Source organism: Hyla sarda, chromosome 1 (assembly GCF_029499605.1).
Source record: "Hyla sarda isolate aHylSar1 chromosome 1, aHylSar1.hap1, whole genome shotgun sequence".
Classification (NCBI taxonomy): domain Eukaryota; kingdom Metazoa; phylum Chordata; class Amphibia; order Anura; family Hylidae; genus Hyla; species Hyla sarda.
Window position 1 is genome coordinate 441186988 of NC_079189.1, and position 18814 is coordinate 441205801.

At 41.8% G+C, this 18814-nt stretch overlaps 1 protein-coding gene across 2 annotated transcripts in view; it reads left to right on the top strand.

Moving 5' to 3' along the window:
* The first annotated feature begins 268 nt into the window (after positions 1-268).
* TANGO2 (transport and golgi organization 2 homolog) overlaps positions 269-18814 on the top strand; it is a 217248-nt gene continuing 198702 nt past the window's right edge. Inside the window, exon 1 of one of the 2 annotated variants that reach the window (XM_056532606.1) lies at positions 269-301. The gene's annotated coding sequence lies outside the window, so the exon portion shown is untranslated. Of the gene's footprint in view, positions 302-8065; positions 8086-18814 lie in introns of those variants that run through there. The other variant, XM_056532610.1, reaches the window with a different exon arrangement.

Sequence of the window (18814 nt, forward strand, 5' to 3'; positions counted from 1 at the left end):
GTTGATAAAGTATGTTGTATTTCCTAAATATAACCCTGTAGTAAAAGCACTTAAAAATTTCCATCTTTAAAAAAAAATCAGTTATACGGGCAAAATGATTTCTTTTCCAAATGCCCTTTGAGATGATTTTAATTAGAAAGATAAGGACATGTTGTAACTGCTGTTATTTCCTGAACTCCAAACTCATTGCTCAACCAAACCAGCCCAGCTGCCGCATTGTGAAACTTACAAAGACTTTTCTCATCAGCAACTAATCCTTGAAGAAAAGCGGTGGAAGACACAGGGGCGAGAAAGTCACAAGGTAATCCCAGATTGTTAAACTGTTTTCTTTGTTTACCGATGAAGATTGTGGCACAATAATTACTTGTTTGTCACTTTACTGCAAAATATGTAGATTATAATTGTCAATTGTTGCCTGTGTATGAATTAGTATAGAAACTGATTTTGGATATGAGGTCAAATGACAGCTGTGTGAATAGGGTGAAAGTGGGGATATTTTTGGAAATGTAAGGCTAGGTTTCTTTTGTCTGGCATTTTTTTTTTTTAAAGCTGCCACTGTCCTTTTTAAAGGCCAAAGTCGGAAGGGGATCCATGAGAAAGGAAAAGTATAAGTCCTCCCTTTTATATTTCCCATTGCTTTTGAATCCACTTCTAGCTTTCGCTCAAAAACAGCAGTGACTGTTTTAAAAAATAAAAATGCTAGAAGAAAACGTGTGAAAACCTAGCCTATTGGTGGGTATTCAAAGAGAAAAAAAAGCCTTAAATACAGTAATAGTCATGTAAAAACATCAGGTCTCAATGCTCACAGGTCTCCAGGGCAGGCTCCGCACTCCGGAAAGGCTGCGATGCACGCCGCCTACGCGAAATAATATGTCACGTAGCAGAGGAGCAAGTACCACCTCCAGTTGGTGGGGAGGCCTGGGGCCAGTGCAGATTTGCAGGACATGCAGGCATAGTGCCTGACTGCCCACTCCTACCAGCACCAGTGTAAGACCATCCGCACGTTTTGGATTGGGTCCTGCGGGATCCAAATCCCATTGCAGGGCTCTACTACAAACTGCTCTGAGTGCCCATTCCCATGCATGCCTTTTACCTGTGGAACAGTGGTGGGTCAGCATTTTCATGTATGGGGGGGCTTGTGGTGAAAGCAATTCAGGGTATGTAAAGAGTAAATACCGACACTCACCAGTAATGCTGAATAAGTCCAGGTTTATTCACCTCAACATAACACAGGTACATGGTACAGGACGGCTTCTGGCATTTGCCTTCCCCAGCTGGAACTTATTCTGCATTACTGTGGAGTACCTGGATTTACTTTTTACCTGTGGAAGAGATGGCATCAGGATGCACTATGGTAAGAAGCCAGCAGAGGCAGTGTGATGCTCTGAGCAATGTTTTGTTGGAAAACCTTGGTCCTAATATTAAAGGGGTACTCCGGTGGAAAAAATAATTTAAATCATCTGGTGCAAGAAAATTTAACAGATTTGTATATTACTTCTATTTAAAAATCTTAATCCTTCCAGTACTTATCAGCTGCTGTATATACAGAGAAAGTTCTTTTTCTTTTTGCTTTTCTGTCTGTCTACAGTGCTCTCTGCTGACACCCCTGTCCATGTCAGGAACTGTCCAGAGCAGGAGAGGTTTGCTATGGGGATTTGCTCCTGCTCTGGACAGTTCCTGACATGGACAGAGGTGTCAACAGAGAGCAATGTTGACAGACAGAAAAGAAATTAAAAAAGAAAAGAACTTCCTTTGTATTAAACAGCAGCTGATAAGTACTGGAAGAATTAAGTATTTTATTAGAAGTAATTTACAAATCTATTTAACTTGCTGGAACCAGTTGATTTAAAACAAAAAAATGTTTTCCACCAGAGTACCCCTTTTAATATCAAAGTTACTGTGACATATAGCACTTCCCTAAACATTGTTGAAGACCAAGTACACTTCTTTATGGCAATTGTATTTTCTAATGGTAGTGCCTTCTTTTTTGATAGAATAGTTCCATGACACAAGACACTTTTAAAGAGGTAGTGCCCTTGCCTCAATAGGGCATAAATGTTATTAGTATTGCTTTTATTGCTATGGCTGAACGCTGAACAAATATAACATATACAAAGATTTATGCTGTAGTGATTCTAGAAGGTTTGTTGTTTTTTATGAGGGCAATAAATGTGTAGACAAATAACTTGTCTAAAATGGCATATTTATAATGTAACAAGCAGCCATAGCAAACCTAACATGAGTCTGTTAAAACTTATTTACAACATGTTTTTAAACTGTTAAGAAATTAAATTATGGGGCATAGTTCACAAACATAAGAGAGTACTAACTTTACTATCCACAAGATAATCCAAAGGCCACAAACTCTATGCTGAAATACATTTATTTTTACATTTATTTACAATTTTTACTTTATAAAAAAAAAAATCAACAAAAAAAGGAAATCTTGGTCTTCTCATGTATAGTAGTAGCACATCTATTATAAAACAGGTGGCAGATAACACAGGATGCTTAATTTTAAATAGGTGATGGTCACTTCTTTTGCACAGAACACACAGCATGCCTAGAACACTCTCCCAGACTACAGCCTACTATGGTCCATGTAGCTACTGTAAGGCATATATCTGAATACCATTTACAACAGTTTAAACAGGATGGCTGCCCCTGTAATCATGTAACGAAAAAAGTATTAAAACATTTGAAATAAAAATAAATAAAACAAATGTATCAGTATCTAGTTTTAATTGGGGGAAAAAAAACTTCACACATTCTGTGTTAGTATTTTGTATCAAATATGCAAAACACCATAAAAAACACAAAGCATATATTTTTTATTAAAAAAAATTTCCATTTATTTTTTTTGTCTTACAAATACTGGTGCAAAAGTTCTAGGTGAAAGTTGCCATACAGTGCAAGGGCATTGGAAGCAAGAATGTAATATTATTCTACCACATACTATTCCTAGACTTTACAAATTATTCCATATAGACTTAAGATACAGTATCACATCCAACAGAGAATATCAAGAAAGCTCAAGGTTACACTCCAAAATCATTCTTATTTAATAGTGACCCTTAAACTCACTACTGCTTCATGCAGAGAGAGAAAACAGGTACTGTACATTGTAAAAGAAAGAAAGCTAGTAAGACAAAAATATGTTTTGTATGCTCTGAAAACAGCAAGTCACACTAATTTGATGGGACCAATTTAAATTTCAGGTCTCTACAGGACATTTCTTAAACCCCTAAACGACAATGGACGTAAATATACGTCATGGTGACGTGGTACTTAATGCACCATGACACGGGTGCACGCGTCATGAGTAGAGATGAGCGAACTTACAGTAAATTCGATTTGTCACGAACTTCTCGGCTCGGCGGTTGCTGACTTTTCCTGCATAAATAAGTTCAGCTTTCCGGTGCTCCGGTGGGCTGGAAAAGGTGGATACAGTCCTAGGAAAGAGTCTCCTAGGACTGTATCCACCTTTTCCAGCCCACGGGAGCACCGGAAAGCTGAACTAATTTATGCAGGAAAAGTCAGCAACCGCCGAGCCGAGAAGTTTGTGACGAATCAAATTTACTGTAAGTTCGCTCATCCCTAGTAAGGAGCAGCAGGTTCCGGCTGCTATCATCGCGTGGATGTCCACCATTAACCCCTCAGATGCCGTGATCAATACAGATCATGTCATCTGCGGCAGTGCGGTAGTGTGAATGGATGATCGGATCAGCCGCAGCGCTGCCGCGGGGAACCGATCCTACAGCATGGCGGCCGGAGGTCCCCTCACCTGTCTCCGGCTGTCTCCCGGGGTCTTCTGCTCTGGTCTGAGATCGAGCAGACCAGAGCAGAAGATCCCCGATAACACTGGTCAGTGCTATGTCCTATACTTAGCACTGAAAATTATTAGCAATCAAATGATTACACATAAAAAGTGTAAAAAAAAAAGTACAAAAATGGAAAATAAAAAAGTAAAAAAAATGAGAAAAAGCCCCTCCCCAATAAAAAAGTAAAATGTCAGTTTTTCCCATTTTACCCCCAAAAAAGCGTAAAAAAAATAATGAACACATATTTGGTATCGCCGCACGCGTAAAAGTCTGAACTATTAAAATATTGTTAATTATCCCGTATGGTGAATGGCATAAATGTAAATTTTTTTTTTTTTTAAGTCCAAAATTGCTGCTTTTTTGTCACATTTTATTCCCAAAAAAATTTATAAAAAGTAAAACCTAAGCAAACGTGGTACTGATAAAAACTACAGATCATGGCACAAAAAATGAGCCCTCATACCACCCCACGGAAAAATGAGAAAGTTATAGGTGGTGAAAATAGGGCAATTTCAAACATACTAATTTTGTTAAAATGGTTTGAGATTTTTTTTTAAGCGGAACAATTATAGGAAAGCATATAACATGGGTATCATTTTAATCATATTGACCCACAGAATTAAGAAAACATGTACCGTATTTATCGGGGTATACCACGCACCGGCCTATAACACGCACCCTCATTTTACCAAGGATATTTGGGTAAAAAAAGTTTTTTTACCCAAATATCCATGGTAAAATGAGGGTGCGTGTGTGCGCGTGTATACCCCGATATACCCCCAGGAAAGGCAGGGGGAGAGAGGCCGTCGCTGCCCGCTTCTCTCCCCCTGCCTTTCCTGGGGTCTAGAGCCCTGCTGCCGGCCCTTCTCTCCCCCTAGCTATCGGCGCCGCTGCCCGTTCTGTCCCCCTGACTATCGGTGCCAGCGCCCCATTGCCGGCGCCGATAGCCAGGGGGAGAGAAAGGGCAGCGGCACCGATTGCCGGCGCCGCTGCCCCGTTGCCTCCCCCCATCCCCGGTGGCATAATTACCTGGGTCGGGTCCGCGCTGCAGCAGGCCTCCGGCGTGCGTCCCCTGCGTCGTTGCTATGCGCTGCACGGCACGGCGCATGACAATGACGCAAGGGACGCACGCCGGAGGCCTGCAGCAGCGCGGACCCGACCCAGGTAATTATGCCACTGGGGATGGGGGGAGGCAACGGGGCAGCGGCGCTGGCAATGGGTGCCGCTGCCCCTTCTCTCCCCCTGGCTGTCAGCGCCGCTTCTCTCCCCCTGGCTATCTGTGCCGGCAGTGGGGCGCCGGCACCGATAGTCAGGGGGACAGAACGGGCAGCGGCGCCGATAGCTAGGGGGAGAGAAGGGCCGGCAGCAGGGCTCTAGACCCCAGGAAAGGCAGGGGGAGAGAAGCGGGCAGCGACGGCCTCTCTCCCCCTGCCTTTCCTTGGAGTGTATCGGCGTATAACACGCACATAGACTTTAGGCTAAAAATTTTAGCCTAAAAAATGCGTGTTATACGCCGATAAATACGGTAATTTTTACCGGACAGTGTACAGCGTAAAAACAAAACCTTCCAAAATTTGCTAAATTGCGGTTTTCAATTTTTTCTCATAAATAATATTTGTTTGGTTGTGCCATACATTTTATGGTAAAATAAGTGATGTCATTACAAAGTACAATTGGTGACGCAAAAAAACAAGCCCTCATATGGGTCTGTGGATGGAAATATAAGAGAGTTATGATTTTTGGAAGGCGAGGAGGAAAAAACGAAAATGCTAAAATAAAATTGGTCTGGTCCTTAAGGCCAAAATGGGCCTGGTCCTTAAGGGGTTAAACTGAGTGATGTTTTCATACTATTACATATATATTTATGTACACACATGTGTTATAATTTTATTTGTTTTATACTGTTTTCTTTTTGGTCATACTGTTATAATGGCCTTGTTTATTGTATTGTAAAAATTCTTGAAAAATTCAATAAAAACCATTTGAACCTAAAATGGGACTGGCACTGTATTTTGTGTTTTAAAGTGCCAATCTGAAAAGAGGAAGAAAACCTGCTTCTGTTATAAACCATAACACCATGACTATCAGGAATAAATCTTTTGTGTCACTAGAGGTTACATCAGACATAAGCTGTCCATTCCCCCATTCTAAGTGACAGGGATCCCTAGCTGTATATGTGTCTGTAATGTACTGATTGTGTGTAAAACACATGTGTGGTGTTTTTGTAATGTACTGTATGTGTGTTATATACATATGTATGTGTGTGATTTGTTTTTGTAATACGTGTTATTAGAGCGTACCTCTAATTATGTGGTCAATTTACTGCACACTGACTATCGTGCATCACTGTGTACCGTATTTATCGGCGTATAACACGCACTTTTTAGGCTAAAATTTTTAGCCTAAAGTCTGTGTGCGTGTTATACGCTGATACACCCCCAGGAAAGGCAGGGGGAGAGAGGCCGTCGCTGCCCGCTTCTCTCCCCCTGCCTTTCCTGGGGGTCTAGAGCGCTGCTGTCGGCCCTTTTCACCCCCTGGTTATCGGCGCCGCTGCCCGTTCTGTCCCCCTGACTATCGGTGCCGGCGCCGATAGCCAGGGGGAGAGAAGCGGCGCCGACAGCCAGGGGGAGAGAAGGGGCAGCGGCACCCATTGCCGGCGCCGCTGCCCCGTTGCCTCCCCCCATCCCTGGTGGCATAATTACCTGAGTCCGGTCCGCGCTGCTCCAGGCCTCCGTCGTGCGTCCCCGGCGTCATTGCTATGCGCTGAACGGCGCGGCGCATGACGTCAGAGCGCCGCGCCGTGCATAGCAACGACGCTGGGGACGCACGACGGAGGCCTGGAGCAGCGCGGACCGGACTCAGGTAATTATGCCACCGGGGATGGGGGGAGGCAACGGGGCAGCGGCGCCGGCAATGGGTGCCGCTGCCCCTTCTCTCCCCCTGGCTGTCGGCGCTGCTCCTCTCCCCCTGGCTATCGGCGCCGGCACCGATAGTCAGGGAGACAGAACGGGCAGCGGCGCCGATAACCAGGGGGTGAAAAGGGCCGACAGCAGCGCTCTAGACCCCAGGAAAGGCAGGGGGAGAGAAGCGGGCAGTGACGGCCTCTCTTCCCCCTGCCTTTCCTGGGGGTATATCGGGGTATACACGCACACACACGCACCCTCATTTTTTCATGGATATTTGGGTAAAAAACTTTTTTTACCCAAATATCCTTGGTAAAATGAGGGTGCGTGTTATAGGCCGGTGCGTGGTATACCCCGATAAATACGGTATTTAAAAATTCAGCACCGTTCTTCCCGCCTGAAGAATGAGATGGAGCTTCCTACTTAGTCCCTATGGCAGATGTCTCCAGTGCATTATGCTGGAGGCAGCTGCTATAATGGACGGAGCAGAAAGCTTTGTCTCATATGAACAGTAATGTGTAGTGGAGAAAACAACACCTCATTCTGGCATCTAGGTCCCAATTTTCAAATAGGACTATTGTGCACAGTGCTGCACTATAGCTATTTGTCAAATTTTCTTTTGTGGTACACTTTTAAGGGTATCTGAAGTCTAAAAAAGTTGAGACCCCTACTAAAACAAAGGGAACACTGGGGCTATTCCTATCAGCGCCTCACTGCTCATAGTTCTTCTGCATATTTTACAAGACAATTCCTATGAATTTTTTGATTGGCACGTCAATAAAATTATTGCCTTGTAAAATGTGCAACATCAAATCCGCAGCAGAACCGACGTGTGTGAATGTACCCTTAGGTACGTTCACATGTACGTAATCCGCTGTGGGTCCTCTGCTTGCAGATTTTTCACAGTGGAATTCTGCACCAGAATTTAAATGGGCACTGTCAGTTCCAGAAACGTTTTATATGTTGTTTATGATAAAAATTAAAGGCCTTTTGTAATATAGTTGTTTAAATGTTTTTGAATATTTAATAAAGAAAATGGCCCCTGAAAATCTCACCACTAGTGGTCCCCATACCTACTGGGACATTAACCAGCCCTACAGCAGCATCAGTTTGTCCATGAGGCATGGACAAGGGTGTATGAGCAGATACACCAATCACCTCCCACCAACATAAGGAGGAACATGCCCCCTTTCCCTGAGAGGATTTCTAACACTGTGAGCTAATGTGAGGTATTTTTCTTATGAATATAGGTGAAAGAGGCATAGAATTGAGAAATACATGGTCAGGATTAGGTACTGAGTAACATCTGAGTAAATCTGCTATGAAATTTCTGCAGAATTTTCACGGCGTATTATGTACAGGTGAGTGAACTCTTACTGCAAATTTATTGCAGCTGCATGTCTACCGCATAAATTGACATATTTTTATGCAGACTTTAAAGCTCGTATGTACTTATAGTTGGTTGTCCATGGAGCAGAAAAGTTATTACCTCTCCTGCTTCCTGGCAGTCAACTTTGCACATGTCTACCTTCTAAAATGAGAACTGGAAGATGCCAAGTAGCGATCATCAGACAAAACCAGGGGCTCCCTCTTTATCAGGAGATTCTGGCTGGGCATATAACCCCTAATTATGGTTTAAACCTTTTTAAGGGTCAAATACTGAATTAAAGGAAAGTAACTAGAGATGAGCGAACTTACAGTAAATTCGATTCGTCACGAACTTCTCGGCTCGGCAGTTGATGACTTATCCTGCATAAATTAGTTCAGCTTTCAGTTGCATCGGTGGGCTGGAAAAGGTGGATACAGTCCTAGGAAAGAGTCTCCTAGGTCTGTATCCACCTTTTCCAGCCCACGGGAGCACCTGAAAGCTGAACAAATTTATGCAGGATAAGTCATCAACTGCCGAGCCGAGAAGTTCGTGACGAATCGAATTTACTGTAAATTCGCTCATCTCTAGAAGTAACCTCCAGAAGGTGACACTGTAGAGCAAGTTGTTTTCCTTTGGGAAATTATCTACTTTCCGTACTTTTTTTTTTTTTCCCCCAATTGAGAATTGCATGGCTTGTAAGACTCCATATGCCAGTTGTCAGGATATTTTCTAAAGGAGACAAACTGCTTCCTTAGTCCTATCAGGGAAATGCATGAAAGGGGTATTCCGGGATATTTATAAAAAAAATTTATTTGAAGTTAAAGGTAGTGTATTTTAAAATATAGTGCCTGTAGCGGTGTTTGGTTTGCAATTCTTATGTGATCTTTTCCCCAATGTTCATTTTTAGCAGCATGCAAAATGAGTGTTGTCTCTGTCTTTTCCCAGATTGCAGTGCGGCCTGAGACATTATATCACTAGTTAGGTGTTGAAAGGTAGCATGGCAGTGCTTCAATGGGTGGAGTGACTGCTGGGTGGGAGATCATCCTCCATAGGGCTGCATGGAATTGTAGTTTTAAGCTCAATACGCATGGAAGGGAGCCTAGATCTGCTGCAATGGGTGAGCTCACTGATCTGTGGGAGGGAGAAAAGTGACCTCACACTTACAAACAAGGGATCCTAGGACTTGTAGTTGGAGGGAAATAGCCATTTCCCAAAAAGAAAGCATCAGCCAACACAGCCATTTAGCCCCAAGACAAGCATGTGTCCTTCTTTAGCATGTCCATTACTGTCTGGCAGGTAAGTACTTAAATAAACTTATGTTGGATAACCCTTTAACCCCTTGGGGATGGAGGGTTTTTCCGTTTTTGCATTTTCGTTTTTTCCTCATTACCTTTTTAAAAATCATAACCCTTTAAATTTTGCACCTATAAATCCATATGATGGCTTATTTTTTGCGCCACGAATTCTACTTTGTAATGACATCAGTCATTTTACCCAAAAACTTATGGCGAAATGGAAATAAAATCATTGTGCGACAAAATTGAAGAAAAAACGCCATTTTGTAACTTTTGGGGGCTTCCGTTTCTATGCAGTACATTTTTCAGTAAAAATGACACCTTATTCTGTAGGTCCATACAATTAAAATGATACCCTACTTATATAGGTTTGATTTTGTCATACTTCTGGAAAAAATCATAACTACATGCAGGAAAATGTATACGTTTAAAATTGTCATCTTCTGATCCCTATAACTTTTTTATTTTTCAGCGTAAGGGGCGATTTGAGGGCTCATTTTTTGCGTCGTGATCTGAAGATTTAGCGGTACCATTTTTGTATTGTTCTGACTTTTTGATTGCTGTTTATTCATTTTTTCATGATATAAAAATTGACCAAAAATACGCTATTTTGGACTTTGGAATTTTTTTGCGCGTACGCCATTGACCGTGTGGTTTAATTAGTGATATATTTTTATATTTCGGACATTTCCACATGCGGCAATATCACATGTTTATTTTTATGGGAAAAGGGGGATGATTCAAACTTTTATTAGGGAAGGGATTAAATGATCTTTATTCACTTTTTTTTGCATAGGGGGCTATAACACTGCACACACTGATCTTTTACATTGATCAATGGTTTCTCATAGGAAACCATTGATCAATGATTCTGCCGCTTGACTGCTCATGCCTGGATCTCAGGCACTAAGCAGTCATTTGGCGATCGGACAACAGGAGGCAAGGTAAGGGACACTCCTCTTGTCCTAGAGCTGTTGGGGATGCCCGCGATTTCGCAGTGGCGATCCCGAACAGCCCCCTGAGTTAACCGGCAACGTTTTACTTTCACTTTAGACGCAGTGTTCAACTTTGAACGCCGCGTCTAAAGGGTTAATAGCGCGTGCTATTAACCACGGGTCCTGGTCGTTGCTAGGTGCTCGGCCCGACCCGCTATGATTCTAGACAGGAAGTGGGCGGAAGGCGTACAGGTAGACAAAGGATAGAAGATAAGATGTCTGATCGCGGGGGTCCCGCCACTGGGGACCCCTGCAATCTCTCCTGCAGCACCCACTTGTCATCAGCCTTACGGAATGAAGATCGCTCTGTGTCTGATGACTCATAATACAGGGTCCAGGGTATCATGGTGTCACGGCTCCGCCCCCTCATGACATCACACCCTGCCCCCTCAATGCGGGGGGTGTGACTGCAGCCACGCCCCCATAGACTTACATTAACTCCTTAACGGCGCAGGACGTATATTTACATCCTCCGCCGGCTCCCGCGATATGCCGATATGTCCCCGCGTCATATCGGGTCGGTCCCGGCGGCTATCAGCGGCCGGGACCCGCGGTGATGCCCTGTATTAACCCTTCAGACGCGGCGATCAAAGCTGACCGCCGCGTCTGAAGTGAAAGTGAAACTGGCTGCTCAGTTGGGCTGTTCGGGACCGCCGCGGTGAAATCGCAGCTTCCCGAACAGCTTACAGGACACCGGGAGGGCCCTTACCTGCCTCCTCGGTGTCCGATCGACAAATGACTGCTCCGTGCCTGAGATCCAGGCAGGAGCAGTCAAGCACCGATAACACTATGGGACCTATAACACTGCAAAAAAAAAAAGTAAAAAAAAAGTGTTAATAAAGGTCATTTAACCCCTTCCCTAATAAAAGTTTGAATCACCCCCCCTTTTCCCATAAAAAAAAATCAAACAGTGTAAATAAAAAAATATATAATCATATGTGGTATCGCCGCTTGCATAAATGTCCGAACTATAAAAATATATCATTAATTAAACCGCACGGTCAATGGCGTATGCGCAAAAAAATTCCAAAGTCCAAAAAAAGCGTATTTTTGGTCACTTTTCATACCATTAAAAAATGAATAAAAAGTGATCAAAAAGTCCGATCAAAACAAAAATCATACCGATAAAAACTTCAGATCACGGCGCAAGAAATGAGTCCTCATACCCCCCCATACGCATAAAAATAAAAAAGTTATAGGGGTCAGGAGATGACAATTTTAAACGTATAAATTTTCCTGCATGTAGTTAAGATTTTTTCCAGAAGTACCACAAAATCAAACCTATATAAGTAGGGCATTATTTTAACCGCATGTACCTACAGAATAATGATAAGGTGTAATTTTTACCGAAATATGCACTGCGTAGAAACGGAAGCCCCCAAAAGTTACAAAATTGTGTTTTTTCTTCGATTTTGTCGCACAGTGATTTTTTTTTTCCGTTTCGCCGTGAATTGTTGGGTAAAATGACTAATGTCACTGCAAAGAATTGGTGATGCGAAATATAAGCCATAATATGAATTTTTAGGTGGAAAATTGAAAGGGTTATGATTTTTAAAAGGTAAGGAGGAAAAACGAAAATGCAAAAACTGAAAAACCCTGAGTCCTTAAGGGGTTAAGGGGGCAGGGCATGACATAATGATGGGGCGGAGCATGACTTCATGATACTCTGGCCCCTGTATTGTGAGTCATCAGACACGAAGTGATCTTCATGGGTTCTGCAGGAGAGCTGTGGACCCCTGCAATCAGACATTTGGGATGTATAATGCTAATGCTGTAGAAGAAAACTAACCTATTTACTTGAATTCCCTGCGATTCACAGCATATCTAAAGAAAAATCCACAACAACTGCTGATTTATTGGAAATTTTGATTTCCCCTTTGACATAATGGGCAAATCCTGCAATAAATCCACAATGTTTTTGTCATATATATATATATATATATATATATATATATATATATATATATATATAATTACATGGTTCAGGTTTACCGTATATACTCGAGTATAAGCAGAGTTTTTCAACACGATTTTTCGTAGTTTTTGGGGTGAAATTAGGAGCCTCGGCTTATATTCGGGTTGGCTTATACTCGAGTATATACGGTAAAATCCCCACTGCATGGTCAATTTATGTGCAGATTTTTTATGTAGTGTTTGGACGAGATTTCTACAATGCCCATTCACTTTGTTGCTACTGTAATACAAAATCTAATACACTTTTCCAGTACTGTAAATGCTGCAAATTTTCGGCATGGAATTTATTTGCAGACAATCCTCAGCATTTATGGCACATACGGGAATACCATAAAGGAAGATATAACATTGTTTTGAAGTTTCTTGCTGAAAGGAGAAACTAGAATACAGGTATCCAGGGCCAAGTCTAGCTTTTCTGCTGATTGAGGCAAAAAATGAAATGTGCCCCTCTTGCTGTCCCCATTGAAAATCTAAGTAAGAAAGGTTTGCATGCAAAAAATATGCAGCAAAGTGGACTGTATACCTCCTGTATACTGCATTCTCCATGCTGACTGCCTTGCATTCTAAGTCTAGGCTGAGTCCAGCCTGTGCAGCTCATGGGGTCAAAAGATGCAACACAGTATGATTCATGGCCACTCCATGGAACATGTGGCCCCTTGGGATTCTGCAATCTGCCACCTGAGGAAAGATGCTCATCGCACCTCATGGCAAATACAACCCAGTGGGTATCTATAGACTCCCACCAATCAGACATTCTGGCATACTACCTGTCATAGTGCGAAAAAAAAGTGATATGTGACTCAGGACCCAATCCTGATCATGTGCATATAATTTTTATGTGTCTCGGACCTATATATCCAGAGATATAATCATTTATCTGCTGGTGAGTTACTTTTTCATTGTGCAGGCTGGAGGGGGCGTGTCAGTCTGTCTCCCTCACAGGAGCAAGCCTGTGCAGTCAGCCAATCAGTACTCTCTACTCTGTAACCCTTTCCTCTCTGGTTTTATGCTGTGTCATGTGTCAGAGGAAGATACTTGGAGCTTGCCTACAGTAATCAGAAGACAGTATGGTGAATTCATAACCGGATAAAATGTATAAATATAAGAATAGATCTTTATAAAATTAGTGCAAGGATTTTTTAGATAAAAGTACAGCATTTTTATGAATACATGTTCTATCTGTTTTATCTTCTCCTAGTAAAGCTGGTTGCTAATCAGCATAGCTGATACTATGTGTGTCATTCATCTTTCACAGACTCCTGAATGTCTGATCAACTTCTTTGTCATTCAGGAGTCCGAGAAAGCTTTGACTATTTCAGCATGCTGGGAGTTGTAGTTTAGTAACAACTGAAGCTGCAATGTTTGTAAATAACCGTGTTAGAGCAGTGTTGCCTCCAGCTGTTTTAAAACTACAGCTCCCAGCATGTCCACACATCCTTTATCTGTAGTTTTGCATACACAATAGAAATCTCCTATACTGGATACCGGTATGCTTTACGGCCGGTATCCAGTATGCTGTAAAATCTAGACTAGTCTGTCTGGCTAAAAGACAGACGACCCCTAGTGGTGGCTATTTTGAACTTGAATCTCAGGTGAAAATGTAAATTTTTTTCAACAGGTGTATATTGTGAAATGTCATATTATAATGAGTCCTGCAATGTATGAAAAGTTTTTAACAATGACAGTGCCTCTTTAAAGTAAAACTGGATAGCATATTTTTCTATTACATTATTATCTCCCACGTTCCCCACACTACTTGTTGCTTATTCTGGAAACTGCTGCTGCCCACTACATGGAGAAAGGCAACAGTTGCCCAAAACAAAGGTTATGTATCTATTTTATCTTATCATTTGAAAACAATTAATAAAAATGCAATGCACCCAAGACCTGACTCACTAGTCAGCTGATGACAGGGAGCCTGTCTGCTTCAATGGGTGGAGCAATTACTTGGTGGGAGAGAGATCAATCTGCAACTAATGCAAAAGCTGTAGGCACCCTGATTGAAAACCACAGGTCTTTTGGATGGATGCAGCTCATTTATGTTTTAATGGGTGGGGTGGCTGATGTGTGGGAGGAAGAATAATGGAATTTGGGGATTTGTAGGTAAAAATTCAAACAGGAAATACCAGTTCACAAAAAGCTAGCCACAGCATTATGGAAATCTCACAACATAGCCATTTAGCCCCAAGACAAGCGCAGATTCTTCCTAAGCATGTCCATTACTGTCTGCCAGGTACATACTAAAATCACCTTATGGTAGATAACCCCTTTAAGACATTCCTTTAAGGAGTAGACAACAAAAGAATTCCCTACTGCCCCTCATATTCAAACTACACAATGCTATTGCTTACACAGATTTTTTCTTAATTAGTTATTTTTTTTTGTCTGAATCAGGTAACTCTATAGCAAATAGCATGTCTTCTGTAATTTGACAGATGTGAGCGGATATTTGGCAAAAGAAATACAGTTGTATGTGTAAATAATCAGTTTAGTTATGGGCAGATCACAGTGAGAAGTGAAAGTATGCCAGGTATTCGGGCTGCTTTTCTCTGTAGTACCAGCTGGGAGCTTCAGCCTCAGTATAGGACTTGGTTTTCTAGGCACGTAGTAGGAACAGTGAGAGGCCTTCTGAAACATCTGTTGTTACTTGCACCCCATAAATTGTGTTTCACTTGCAACTTTTACAACAATAATATATTTCAAAAGAATGGGTGTCGTGGAAAACTATGCCACAAAGTAAGTTTTGGACAGTTTTATGAAACAGAAAATCTGGAGGGGAAGCTGAAAACTGTAAAATGAAGTTGTCATACCATACTGTAGAAAACTGTTGTAGGTATCAATCTCAATTTGTATGTTTGGTCACTAAATATTCATAGGACAAATATTTTTCAGCTTAACCACACTGAACGTCTGAATGTCAAGCTGTGTGACAGCTGGAAATGTCAAGCCATTTCACAAAAATAATACTAAAACCACAGGGGCACCAGACAGTACTAGTTTATTTCTTCATAAATTCCAACAACATCTTTCAGGTTGTGAAAGTGTCAACTTCTCATGTAGTCGTAGTCATGTACCTGTTGTAATCTGACATAAGGTTTGATGTGTGTAACAGAGGCAGCTAGCAAACAAGCATCAGATTGGAGGTAATTTTCTATTATGACAAAAATAAAATAAGAATTCATGGAAACCAGAGAATTGTTTTATATGATTTATCACCTGCACAACTTAAATATACCTCATTATATATTTTTACTTAATCACTTAATTCATTCCAATGTACAATGGACATATGAAGTGGGCTAAGGAGCTGAGCCCCATGCATAATAGGTGCCAGTATTTTCAGTTATATCCGATCACATCCATTTAACCCTTTTAAATACTAAGCTCAATAGTGACTGCAATATCAAGAAAGAATGAGCATGCTGGCCACTTCTGGCCTCCAATTGCCATTCCTCACTATTGTGGGGTGCCAATTGGTTGTCCAGGTGCCTTGTGTACACCTCCTGGACTTCCATGTTTGTACAACTATTACACACAGCTTCTGGAAAGGAGATCAGTAAAAGCAATATGCACTGCAATACATTAGTACTGAACTGTACGATACAAGCGACCCTTTGGGGAAAATGGAATATGTAAAAAAAAAAAAAAAAAGTAAAAAACAAAAGTTTCCACGTTTAAAAAAAAGCCTCATTATAACACCAGCGGTTGATGTCTGCTGGAGTACTGTGTGTCTTGCCACTCACCAGTCCTGAGCTGCATTCTCTGTTCCACATCTCCATTGTAGGCCCCAGGCTTCCTCCTCTGGAATCACTCCTGCTGTTTCAACCACTGCTGCTGTTCTCGCTCTGCCATCTAGGGGGCGTGCACGTGCACTGCATGTAACTTAAAGAAGAACTTCAGCCAAAATGAACTTTTCCACAGGATAGGGGATAAATAGCTGATCGCAGGGGGTCTGACCACTGGGAGCCCCATGATCTCCGGTACAGAACCCAGGCTGTCGGTTAAGGAACACTTCTCCACCGATTGCACACTTTCCATTCATTTCTGTGGGAGCGCTGGTGATGCCCAAGTGCTGTACTCTGGTCATTTCAGTGCTCCCATAGAAATGAATGGACTGCATGCCGTCTGCAGCACACACTCCTCACTAACAGCTGAGTCCAGTTCAAGAGATCGTGGGGGTCCAGCTGTCAGACCCCCCCCCCCCCCACGATCAGCTACTTATCCCCTATTCTATGGATAGGGAATAAGTTAGTTTTGGCTGGAGTTTACCTTTCATGGGGCTGTGCACACTTTTCTAAGTTTCCCACATATGTTTGCTCTGCCCATCTCCTGTTGCCTGAGCAATTGTGTTCTTTACTACAAGCAAAGGTGTCTGAATTCTATCCTGCTGATCCGTGTTCCTGACCTGTGCCTGCTTTTATAATGTTTCTTCTGTTTTATCCCATGTTACCTGGCTGATTCTCCAATGTATTATCTGAACTGTTGACCATGTCTGTGTTCTTATCATGCATGCACCACTTGGCTGCATCTGAGCTTCTCAGCTCTGCTGTGCTACAGACATCTCAGTGCTGATATAACACCTTTTCAGCTCTGCTTCTCTGCACTCTGCTGTGCTGTGCTACTACCAACTACAGCGTCAGCTCGCCCCTACTGCTGATATCCATGGTGTTTTGCACTAGTGCGTTCTGGCCTGCCTAGCCAGCTGTCACCTTATGGGTACCACTCTTGCAGTAGCAACCTGGTATCTCTCATAATTGATATTGCCATGTGCAGAAGTATTAAAATATGTTATTTATACTGCACGTTGAATACCATAAACAAATCCCCAAAAAACATGCATTTAAAAAATGATCAAGTGTTCTACTCAAAAAAAATGCTACCAATAAGGACTATTCACTCTACAAAAATGAGCACTTACACAGCATTTTAGATGGAAAAATAAAATAATAATAGCGAGTCTGGTATGGTTGACCAATCGTTGGCTGCAAACATTGCTGCGCAGTCAACAGAGGCCAAAGGAGGGACAAGGGAATCATTGATTCATGAGCAGCTTGAGATTTCAAAGGGGAGTTTATAATTTTAATATTATTATAATAGAACTACAGGGTATCTGATATCTTTCCAAAATTGGCAAACTCCTTTAAATCATACAAAAAAATATTTTTACAACAAAACATTTTTATAATGTCCCATGAAAAAAGGGGTACTCCAGTAGAATAATTTTTTTTCATATCAACTGGCTCCAGAAAGTTATACAGATTTGTAAAAATCTTAATCTTTCCAGTATTTATCAGCTGCTTTATGCTCTAATTCTTTTCTGTCTGACCACAGTGCTCTCTGCTGACACCTCTGTCTGTGTCAGGAACTGTCTGGGGTAGGAGCAAATCCCCATAGAAAACCTCTCCAGCTCTGGACAGTTCCTGACATGGACAGAGGTGTCAGCAGAGAGCACTATGGTCAGCCAGAAAATATTTGCATAACTTCCTCTGTAGTATACAGCAGCTGATAAGTACTGGTGGGATAAAGATTTTTAAACAGAAGTAATTTACAAATCTGTTTAACTTTCTGGAGCCAGTTGACATGAAAAAAAAAATGTTTTCCCACCGGAGTACCCCTTTAAATAAACTTTATGTTTATTTTTGTGTTGGACTATTTATATTTCAGATCTGTGCAAAAATATGATGCAAAGAACTGCTGTCTGTGCTGACTTCCTCTCTGTTGTATGGCCTTTGCAATTCACTTCCTTTCAAATTAGCAATTTAAGCAGTGTAGTCATATTATAAACTAAGCAGATAAGGATAGTTATCATAAAAATAAACACAACCGTTTTCCAACCAGCTGCAACCAATATACTTGCTAAGAGAGCAGAGAGCCCTTTTAAAGCTAGCTTTATCCCCTTTGAAATCGGCTATGATTTATTTAAAAAAAAAAATCTACATATCTACAGTGGTCCCTCAACATATGATATTAATTGGTTCCAGGAGAACCATCATATGTTGAAACCATCATATGTCGAGTACATATGTCTATGTAAAAATGGTAATTGGTTCTGGGGCCTCAGAATCATTGTATGTTGAATACATATCTCTATGGGAAACTGCTAATTGGTTCTGGGATGACCATTGTATGTGGAGTGTATGGGGAGTGTTTAACAAACCTGGGTGCCTCCAGCTGTTGCACAACTACAACTCCCAGCATGCATGTACAGCCATTGACTGTCTGGGCATGCTGGGAGTTATAGTTTTGCAACAGCTGGAGGCACACTGATAGGGAAACATTGATGTATGGGGTGTATAGTGTGTATATGTATTGTATGTGATGTGTGACATCGCATACAGTACTGTACAGTTCTTTAAATACCTTCAGGGGAGACAGAATGTCCTCCATTACTATCCTGCCGACTACAGCTCTATAGGAAAGGAAGGGGAGGGCAGCCAGCAGCTCATTGGATGAGGGG